The sequence below is a fragment of the Salmo salar genome, chromosome 24 (genome assembly GCF_965601325.2).
Source record: "Salmo salar chromosome 24, fSalSal1, whole genome shotgun sequence".
Taxonomy (NCBI): Eukaryota; Metazoa; Chordata; class Actinopteri; order Salmoniformes; family Salmonidae; genus Salmo; species Salmo salar.
Genome location: NC_138314.1, coordinates 22,000,616 through 22,012,109, shown reverse-complemented (window position 1 = coordinate 22,012,109; position 11,494 = coordinate 22,000,616). Strand labels below are relative to the sequence as shown.

The following is an 11,494-nucleotide window of genomic DNA, read 5'->3' as shown; positions in this document are numbered from 1 at the left end:
AAGGCTACCTGCCACAATGACTACTGCCCTGTAGCACACATCTGTAATCGTGCTTTGAAAGGCTGGTTATGGCACACATCAACTCCCATCATCCCAGAAACCCTAGACCCATTCCAATTTGCATACCACCCCAACAGATCCATAGACGATGCAATCTCAATTGCACTCCACACTGCCCCCATCCACCTAGATAAGAGGAATGAATACCTATGTGAGAATGCTGTTCATTTACTACAGGCCAGCGTTCAACACCATAGTCCCCTCCAAGCTCATCACCAAGCTTTGGACCCTAGGACTGAACACCGCCCTCTGCAGCTGGATCCTGGACTTCCTGGCGGGCCAACCCCTGGTGTTGAGGGAAGGCATCATTTCCTCTGCCACGCTGACCCTCAACACGGGGGCCCTACAGGGGGGTGTGCTTAGTTTCCCTCCTGTACTTCTTGTTCACCAACGACTACGTGGCCACGCAAGACTCCAACACCATCATCAAGTTTGCTGACAACACGACTGATCACCGTTGACGATGAGACAGCCTACAACAGGGATCATCAACTAGATTCAACCACGGGACAATTTTTTTAATTTATTGATCAAGTGGCCTGAACATAATTACAAATAATTGTAGACTGCAAATTGACCACAAGACGCCCAAACAGATAGTTGACTAAAACATAATAATTTCAAACCTTACTTACATATATGTACAATAATGTGTCGCTCTCTATTATGTGTGGGATTACGTGGGAACATATTTCCAAAATGTAAATCACTTGGTGCTGATTTCCTGGTGATTGTTTTTAATGTCCAACAGTGAAATATATTTATACAGTTGAAGTCGGAAGTTTACATACACCTTAGCCAAATACATTTAAACTCCGTTTTTCACAATTCCAGACATTTAATCCTAGTAAAAAATCCCTGTCTTAGGTCAGTTAGGATCACCACTTTATTTTAAGAATATGAGACGTCAGAATAATAGCAGAGACAATGATTTATTTCAGCTTTTATTTCTTTCATCACATTCCCAGTGGGTCAAAAGTTTACATACACTAAATTAGTATTTGGTAGCGTTGCCTTTAAATTGTTGAACTTGGGTCAAACGTTTTGGGTAGCCTTCCACAAGCTTCCCACAATAAATTGGGTGAATTTTGGCCCATTCCTCCTGACAGAGCTGGTGTAACTGAGTCAGGTTTGTAGGCCTCCTTGCTCGCACACGCTTTTTCAGTTCTGCCCACAAATGTTCTATTGGATTGAGGTCAGGGCTTTGTGATGGCCGCTCCAATACCTTGACTTTGTTGTCCTTAAGCCATTTAAGCCAGTATGCTTGGGGTCATTGCCCATTTGGAAGACCCATTTGCGACCAAGCTTTAACTTCCTGACTGATGTCTTGAGATGTTGCTTCAATATATCTACATAATTCTCTTTCCTCATGATGCCATCTATTTTGTGAAGTGCACCAGTCCCTCCTGCAGCAAAGCACCCCTACAACATGATGCTGCCACCCCTGTGCTTCAAGGTTTGGATGGTGTTCTTCAGCTTGCAAGCATCCCCCTTTTTCCTCCAAACACAACATTTTTTACATTTTACATTTTAGTCATTTAGCAGACGCTCTTATCCAGAGCGACTTACAAATTGGTGCATTCACCTATAATATCCAGTGGAACAACCACTTTACAATAGTGCATCTAAATCTTTTAAGGGGGGGGTTAGAAGGATTACTTTATCCTATCCCAGGTATTCCTTGAAGAGGTGGGGTTTCAGGTGTCTCCGGAAGGTGGTGATTGACTCCGCTGTCCTGGCGTCGTGAGGGAGCTTGTTCCACCATTGGGGTGCCAGAGCAGCGAACAGTTTTGACTGGGCTGAGCGGGAACTGTGCTTCCTCAGAGGTAGGGAGGCGAGCAGGCCAGAGGTGGATGAACGGAGTGCCCTTGTTTGGGTGTAGGGCCTGATCAGAGCCTGAAGGTACGGAGGTGCCGTTCCCCTCACAGCTCCGTAGGCAAGCACCATGGTCTTGTAGCGGATGCGAGCTTCGACTGGAAGCCAGTGGAGAGAGCGGAGGAGCGGGGTGACGTGAGAGAACTTGGGAAGGTTGAACACCAGACGGGCTGCGGCGTTCTGGATGAGTTGTAGGGGTTTAATGGCACAGGCAGGGAGCCCAGCCAACAGCGAGTTGCAATAATCCGATACAATACAACGATGGTCATTATGGCCAAACAGTTCTATTTTTTGTTTCATCAGACCAGAGGACATTTCTCCAAAAAGTACGATCTTTGTCCCCATGTGCAGTTGCAAATCGTAGTCTGGCTTTTTCATGGCGGACTTGGAGCAGTGGCTTCTTCCTTGCTGAGTGGCCTTTCAAGTTATGTCGACATAGGACTCGTTTTACTGTGGATATAGATACTTTTGTACCTGTTTCCTCCAGCATCTTCACAAGGTCCTTTGCTGTTGTTCTGGGATGGATTTGCACATTTCGCACCAAAGTACGTTCATCTCTAGGAGACACAACGCGTCTCCTTCCTGAGCGGTATGACGGCTGCATGGTCCCATGGTGTTTATACTTGCGTAGTATTGTTTGTACAGATGAACATGGTACCTTCAGGCATTTGGAAATGGCTCCCAAGGATGAACCAGACTTGTGGAGGTCTACAATTTTTTTCTGAGGTCTTGGCTGATTTCGTTTGATTTTCCCATGATGTCAAGCAAAGAGGCACTGAGTTTGAAGGTAGGCCTTGAAATACATCCACAGGTACACCTCCAATTGACTCAAATGATATCAATTATCCTATCGGAGGCTTCTAAAGCCATGACATCATTTTCTGGAATTTTCCAAGCTGTTTAAAGGCACAGTCAACTTAGTGTATGTAAATGTCTGACCCACTGGAATTGTGATTAAGTGAAATAATCTGTAAACAATTGTTGGAAAACTTACTTGTCATGCACAAAGTAGATGTCTTAACCGACTTGCCAAAACTATATTTTGTTAACAAGAAATTTGTGGAGTGGAGTTTTAATGACTCCAACCTAAGTGTATGTAAACTTCCGACTTCAACTGTGTGTATATATATATATATATATATATATATATATATATATATATATATATATATATATATATATATATATATTAATTAATTACTTGGGTGGCCAATTAAAACCACCTGCAGGCCAAATTCAGCTCCCATGCCGCCAGTTAGGGAACCCTGGTCTACAGGGAGGAGGTCAGTGACCTGGCAGTGTGGTGAACTACATAAAACGGGAGGGCGAGCAAGCCCCCATCCAGTGCAGCGGGTTGAGAGCTTCAAGTTCCTCGGTGTCCAAATCACTAAAGACTTAAATTAGTCCACACACACTCAAAGCGCCTCTTTCCCCTCAGGATTTTGAAAAGATTTGGCATGGGCCCTCTTGACTGGCTGCATCACTGCTTGGTATGTTAACTGCACCACCCTCGATTGCATGGCGCTACAGAGGGTGGTGCAGACAGCCCAGTACATCACTGGGGCCGAGCTCCCTGCCATCCAGGACCTCTTATATCAGGTGGTGTGAAAGTAAGGTCTGGAAAATTGTTAAAGCCATAGACTATTCTCTCTCCTTCCGCACGGCAAACGGTACCAGATCAATAAGTCTGACACCAACAGGCACCAACACACAGTTAATTTGCTTACTCGCACATAACACACACACATATTTATACTGACTCTAAACACATACACATATATATACTGACTCAGTACTGTGTGCTTCGGGTCATTGTCCTGTTGGAAGGTGAACCTTTGCCCCAGTCTGAGGTCCTGAGTGCTCTGCAGCAGGTTTTCTTCAAGGATCTCTGTACTTTGTGCTGTTCATCTTTCCCTCGATTCTGACTAGTCTCCCTGCCGCTGAAAACATCCTCACAGCATGATGCTGCCACCACCATGCTTCATCATAGGGATGGCGCTACGTTTCCTCTAGACATGATGCTTGGCGTTCAGGCCAAAGAGTTCAATCTTGGTTTCATCAGACCAGAGAAATATGTTTCTCATGGTCTGAGACTCCTTTAGGTGCCTTTTGGCAAACTCCAAGCGGGCTGTCCTGTGCCTTTCACTGAGGAATGGCTTCCGTCTGGCCACTCTACCATATAGGCCTGATTGGTGGAGTACTGCAGAGATGGTTGTCCTTCTGGAAGGTTATCCCATCTCCACTGTCGAACGTTTGAGCTCTGTCAGAGTGACGGGTTCTTAGTCACCTCCCTGACCAAAGCCCTTCTCCCCCCGATTGCTCAGTTTGGCTGGGCGGCCAGCTCTAGGAAGGGTCTTGGTGGTTCCAAACTTCTTCCATTTAAGATGATGGAGGCCACTGTGTTCTTGGGGACCTTCAATGCTGCAGACATTTTTTGGTACCCTTCCCCAGATCTGTGCCTCTCCGAGCTCTACGGACAATTCCTTCAACCTCATGGCTTGGTTTTTTGCACTCACATGCACTGTCAATTGTGGGACCTTATATAGACAGGTGTGTGCCTTTCCAAATCATGTCCAATCAATTGTATTTACCACAGGTGAACTTCAATCAAGTTGTAGAAACATCTCAAGGATGATCAATGGAAACAGGATGCAATTTCAAGTATCATAGCAAAGGGTCTGAATACTTATGTAAATAAGGTATTTCTGTTTTTATTTTTATCAATGTGAAAGAAAAATTTACTTTTCACTTTGTCATTATGGGGTATTGTGTGGAGATTGAGGGGAAAAACAAACCATTTAATCCATTTTAGAGTAAGGCTGTAATGTATCAATGTGGAAAAAGTAAAGGGCTCTGAATACTTTCGCGAATGCACTGTATACCGTAGGCTTAGGATGTAGGCAGACTGGATTCTGTAAGGGGTGCAGAGTGATGCATTGTGAACTGCCATGCTGCAGTCTCCATTCACAGCAATCTGTCAGGCCATGGCCAGTACAACATGTGGGCCTGTGTTTGACCGGGGGGGTGAGTTGCAGGAAAGCCACACAGAGCAGAGGGGACAGCCACTTCTAATTAGTGATATCCACCAGTAATGGAAGCCAGATGTGGCGTGTGATGACAGGAAGTCAATGCACAGGGCTCCTGAAGCACACTCCAGAAGGCCAGGGGTTAACAGCATTTGGATTTGGCTAGCTGTGACTGAGCCAAAGGATTCACTTGTTCACTTGTACCCACCTCGCAACACATTATTACCTACCAGTCAGAGTACCTGTCTGCCAGCCCCTTAAAAATGCCTCATTTCAGTTAAATGCCTGTTTGGATGTGTTAGATTGTATTTGTGATGTGCAGAATGTGGTCTGTCCCACCAATTTATAATTTTGTCTACTTTTAGGATGCCTTTCAAGATTGGACAACCAAAAAAAGCAGATTGTTTCCAAAACGGTAAGTGTTCAGTCTTCTGTCCCCCCCAAAAATAAAAATAATTACTAATGTGCCAACATAAGATCTTCCATTATTTGTGTTGCAACACCTATGAAACTAGACAATACATAATTAAATGTCAAATTTCACTAGACATTCGCTACCAGGCTTTATTTAGCGGGTTGTTGTATGGTTGTTACACTACATGGCCAAAAATATGTGGACAGATGCTCGTTGAACATCTCATTCCAAAATCATGGGCCTTAATATGGAGTTGGTCCCCCATTTGCTGCTATAACAGCCTCCACTCTTCTGTGAAGGCTTTCCACTAGATGTTGGAACATTGCTGTGGGGACTTGCTTCCATTCAGCCACAAGAGCATTAGTGAGGTCGGGTACTGATGTTGGGCGATTAGGCCTAGCTTGCAGTCGGTGTTCCAATTCATCCCAAAGGTGTTTGATGGGGTTGAGGTCAGGGCTCTATGCAGGCCAGTCAAGTTTTTCCACACTAATCTCAACAAACCATTTCTGTATGAAGCTCGCTTTGTGCACAAGGGCATTATCATGCTGAAACAGAAAAGGGCCTTCCCCAAACTGTTGCCACAAAGTTGGAAGCAGAGAATCGTCTAGAATGTCATTGTATGTTGTAGAGTTAAGATTTACCTTCACTGAAACTAAGAGGCCTAGCCCGAACCATGAAAAACAGACCCAGACCATTATTCCTCCTCCACCAAACTTTACAGTTCGCACTATGCATTGGGGCAGGTAGCGTTCTCCTGGCATCCACCAAATCAAGGTTTGTCTGTCGGACTGCCAGCTGGTGAAGCGTGATTCATCACTCCAGAGAACGTGTTTCTACTGCTCCAATGGCGGCAACTTTTACACCACTCCAGCCAACTCTTGGCATTGCACATGGTGATCTTAGCGTTGTGTGCGGCTGCTTGGCCATAGAAGTCCATTTCATGAAGCTCCCAACAAACAGTTATTCTGCTGACATTGCTTCCAGAGGCAGATTGAAACTCGGTAGTGAGTGTTGCAAATGTGGAGAGAGAATTGTTACGCGCTAAGGCTTCAGCACTCGGTGGTCCCATTCTGTGAGCTTGTGTGGTCTACCACTTCGTGGCTGAGCCATTGTTGCTCCTAGACGTTTCCACTTCACAATAACAGCACTTACAGTTGACCGGGGCAGCTCTAGCAGGGCAGAAATTTGAGGAACTGACTTGTTGGAAAGGTGGCATCCTATTACTGTGCCATGTTGAAAGTCACTGAGCTCTTCAGTATGGGCCATTCTACTGCCAATGTTTGTCTATGGAGATTGCATGGCGGTGTGCTCGATGTTATACACCTGTCAGCAACGGGTGTGGCTGAAATAGCCAATTCCACTAATTTGAAGGGGCGGCCACATACTTTTGGTCATGTAGTGTATATGGAAGCACACTGGGATCTTACGACTCCTCACTTTGTTACAGATGAGTAAGAGACTTTCAGACTGCAGAAATACAAGCTTGATATTTTTACCTCTTTTATAGGGGAAGGCTAGGAAGTCTGGCCCAACTAATAAAAATATTTGGTTGCATTTTGTTGTTCAAATTGTATGCTAAAAGATCAAAGCCCTGTGGTGGCTATGGAAGAGGACATTTGGCTTAACCTGTCAATTTTTTCTCTGAAACCTTGAATTTAGACTTGGGGAGAGCAGAGCACCTCTGTCCACACCCTAGACAGTGAAGGAGTTAATGCATGTCTGTTTGGCCTGTGGAGAGAATCACACATAAACCTCAAACAATGTTCCAGGTCCCACAGCATGGTTGTTTTCAGAACTGAATGCACAGGAGTTATAAAGCTTTTACATCCAATCATTGACCTCCAAAGGAGCCTGTAATCAGAAATTAAGTTTAAAGATGAGGAGGAAACCCAAATGAAGTCCCTCATCCTGACCAACTGCATCTTTAACTTGTTTCTTGGGTTTTCTGAAATATCTTTATTGTATAAGGCGTATGAGTCTATTCACAAAATGACCATTGTGTACTAGAGGTAACCAACAGCAAATCGTCAGACAAGTGACTGCACTCTCATCAATGAGCATGGGCCTGTGGGGTGCCAATTTGTCCAAACCATGTGAGGGGGCAGAGGTAGCTGCCTTGAAGTGCCGGTGAGTGGGTGCCTTCCTTTGGGGAAAACCACTTCCACAGTAATCTGTCTGTCTCTGTGGTCCGGCAGTGGCAGACAGTCAGAACGGGCTCCCAGGCAGCTTCCTGTGACATCCCAGGCCAGACCCAGGGAGTGGGCTACAGTACAGGGAGCCCAGTGTACAACCCTCCCTCCACTGACAGACTGGCAGCTGCCTCCCTCACTGTTTATTTGTTTATCCAGAAGCCCACAGAACCACAAGACAGGAACCCCTGCTACCTCCATAACCAGCGCTGGCCAGTTCAATCAGTCCAGTCTGATCTGAGGCGGAGCAGGGAGGGGGTGGGTGGGGGCTGTCAACCAGACCTTTAGAACTAACAATATGAAGCAAATTAGGGGGAGCCAGGCTGTGCTCAGGATATGGCTTTATTGGCTCTCCAATAGTAGGGATATTCAGTATTCATCAAGCACATGTTAGGACCATAATCGAAGGTAACAACATTGAATGAACAAACATGAACACAAAGATGATAATGTTGTATCTAACAATGAGTTTCAATGTGTTTTTACAGGTTGAAAGAGACTTTGAACGAGAATATAACAAGCTCCAAAAGTAAGTTTGTTGCCACTAATGTTAAAGGGCAACTCAAATCAAATCCAATTTATTTTATATAGCCCTTCGTACATCAGCTGATATCTCAAAGTGCTGTACAGAAACCCAGCCTAAAACCCCAAACAGCAAGCAAAGCATGTGAAAGAAGCAACTCCTCTTTTCAAACTCATATTCATTATCTCCAGCACCAAACCAGTGTCTACATATGTGAAAACGGCACATTTCTACATTTTGTAGAAGTTCTACCCGATGAACTGATCTTCAAACATTATGAGATTTTTGGGCAGCAAGAAAATACCCTTAGAAATAGCTAACTTTTAATCCTACTATGTGATGTCACAGAGAGTCATTGTTAGGACCTTTTTTCTCTCTTTTTAACCACAGATCATAGAAATGTGCCATTTTTACATATGTAGACACTGTTATTGTGCTAGAGATAATGACTTAATTTCTCATTTGTACTCCGTTTTACATACTGTATGTATTGACTCTGCATCATTAGTGCAGCAAAAACCCTCATTGCAGATGAACGCGGAATTGACAGACTAGAAAACATAACGAGTGCTATTTTAAGTGTAAGTTTTCCATTGATTTTTAGAGGTGAACACACATGCCTGTTCTCTCAACATTTAACCTTGAAATAATTATTTTCATGAGAAATACCATGTTAGAATCTTTCACCTCTCTCTTCTGACCCAATGCTGAAGTGAGTTAGATTACACAATATACACTGAATAAAAATATAAACGCAACATGTGAAGTGTTGGTCCCTTGTTTCCATACACAAAAAGCTTATTTCTCTCAAATGTTGTGCACAAATTAGTTTACATTACTGTTAGTGAGCATTTCAGCTTTGCTAAAATAATCCATCCACCTGACAGATGTAGCATATCAAGAAGCTGATTAAACAGCGTGATCATTACACGGGTGCACCTTGTGCTGGGGACAAAAGGACACAATTAAATGTGCAGTTTTATCACAACGCAATGCCACAGATGTCTCAAGTTTTGAGGGAGCGTGCAATTGGCATGCTGACTGCAGTAATGTTCACCTGAGCTGTTGCCAGATAATTGATAAATTCTCTACCATAAGCTGCCAATGCCGTTTTACAGAATTTGGCAGTACGTTAAACCGGCTTCACAACCGCAGACCACCTGTAGCTACGTCAGCCCAGGACCTCCACATCTGGCTTCTTCACCTGCGGGATCGTCTGAGACCAGCCACCTGGACAGCTGATGAAACTGGGTTTGCACACCCAAAGAATTTCTGCACAAACTGTCAGGGAAGCTCATCTGCGTGCTCGTCGTCCTCACCCAGGGTCTTGACCTAACTGCAGTTCGTCATCGTAACAGACTTCAGTGGTGTGCTATTTTATGGATTAATCCCGGTTTCAAATGTATTGTGCAGATGTCAACGTTGTGAACAGAGTGCCCCATGGTCTGTAACTCAGTAAAATCTTTGACATTGTCATGTTGCGTTTATCTTTTTCTTCAGTGTAGATGGTTTGTGTGAAACAAGGGAGAGAAGCATTCTCTTGCCCAAGACCTTCTGTGAGCTAGCACATAGGAGGCCCTCCCCTGTTGTGTGTAGAGGTTAAAGAGACTCCCCGAGGGGCCTGCAGACTGAGTGAGAGCACTTCACATTTAGGTTTTGTTGAGTAGGAGACATGGCACCACCATACACATTTCTTACACATGATGAGTAAGAGGAGCAGGCATGTACAGACGTCTTAGCACTCCCCTCTGTTACATATCGTTAACTCTTAGTGAACATAAATCTGCCATCTAGCTCTTTGAACTGTTGTTGAATTCATTATATCTATTAATTTGTGTGGAAATATACTCAGTGTCATTTGAAAGACCGGTCAGGTCAAATTTAGCAAATTATTTCATCATCCAATGTCTTCCACAGTAAATCTAGCATCTATAATCCCATAGCAGTATTTGTCTACCTGAGATCAGCTTCTAAATCCATACTCCTACGGCATTATACCGCAGCATCTGGGAGTGTAGAGAGGCTGGCTGTTGGCGGCAGTAAAGGGCAAACTGTTGGGGCACACAGGAGCGAGAAGTAGCAGCTGCTCCAGCAGGCCTCCATTAACACCTTGTAGAAACGGACTTCTGGCCCACATCCAGAAGAGCCCTCCTCAGCCCTCGCATTCTCCTGCCTCCCGTCAGTTCACACAGATTGGAGAATGAAGATGGAAATAGGAAAACTGTTGTTTTTTTCAGTCCCCTTCTCCTCCCCCCTCCCTTAATGAAACCCTGAAAACTGATGTGACAGCATTCTCCTGGGAGTTGCTAAACAGCCCCTCGTTTCCCTTAATTGATATAATGAACGGCACACGATTCAGCCTCCATAGTCTCGTAATTGCCATTTTAACACCCATCATTTAAATGAATGCGGAGGTATGATTGAAGACATAAATGCTTTTATGCCAGAATTTAGTTGACAGTAACAAAAAGCAATCCTAGTATTTTTAATTAGCAAAAGGGAAGTCATAATAATGTGTTTTATATTAAATCAATGCATTTTTGTAATCCTATTGAATGTCCCAGTCCATAGTGACTTGTAGGTGTTTATTTGTAACATGCAGGCTGGACTGAGATATCCCAGTAAGACTGTCAGTGAATGCTTTATAGAGATTAGAGGGGTTTGATCAGGATGGACACAGTGGACCCTTTTTCAGTACTTTCCCTCTCTCCCTACTCTAGCTGCTGAATGTAAAAACATGATCCTACTGTCAATTTGCTCTGTTGATGCCCAACTGTACTTGGACAGATGCTTACCAAATGTCATATGTTGTATTATTGTGATATCCAAGGTACACTTGAAAAAAAACAAAATCCCTTCCTTTACAGGTTGTAAGATCAGACAAAGAAGCTCCACAAAGACATGAAGAAAAGCACAGAGACTGATATAGGTTTGTTGTTGACCCAGTGTTGTATATTTTGTCCAATCTCAGAAAAAAATGGATTTCCCACTGATCAGCTTTTCTTTCATGTACAAATCTCCTTTGTCACTAACTTGCTCTCATTCGTCTCATCTCTTTCACACACTAGGCATACATTTACTGACACCTTAATTGTTGTGCCTGTCAGGTTTTTCAGGGACATGTCTGTTAAGCAATTTTGGAATGTGAGGTTTTATTCAGTAGCCCTTAAAGATTAGCAATATTTATCACATGCTTTACTCTTAGCTTGTGTATTTCTGCACAGAAGAAATATAGATTTTTGGTTGGCTCTTTTGGAGATGGAAATGTGTATCTTTGGGAGGAGCAGTAGCAGAATGTGCCCCTGGTAGATAGCTACTCTGAGGGTGGAGAGGGGAAGGATGGGGGAGTGTGGGGATTCTTCATTTCCTCTGCTTTGTGCTCTGGAATATGGGATGATGCCTCATC

The 11,494-nt window shown here is 43.9% G+C and overlaps 1 pseudogene; it reads left to right on the top strand.

Annotated features, from left to right (window-relative positions):
- The first annotated feature begins 4,428 nt into the window (after positions 1–4,428).
- Positions 4,429–11,494, top strand: part of LOC106585344 (bridging integrator 3-like) — a 30,956-nt pseudogene continuing 23,890 nt past the window's right edge.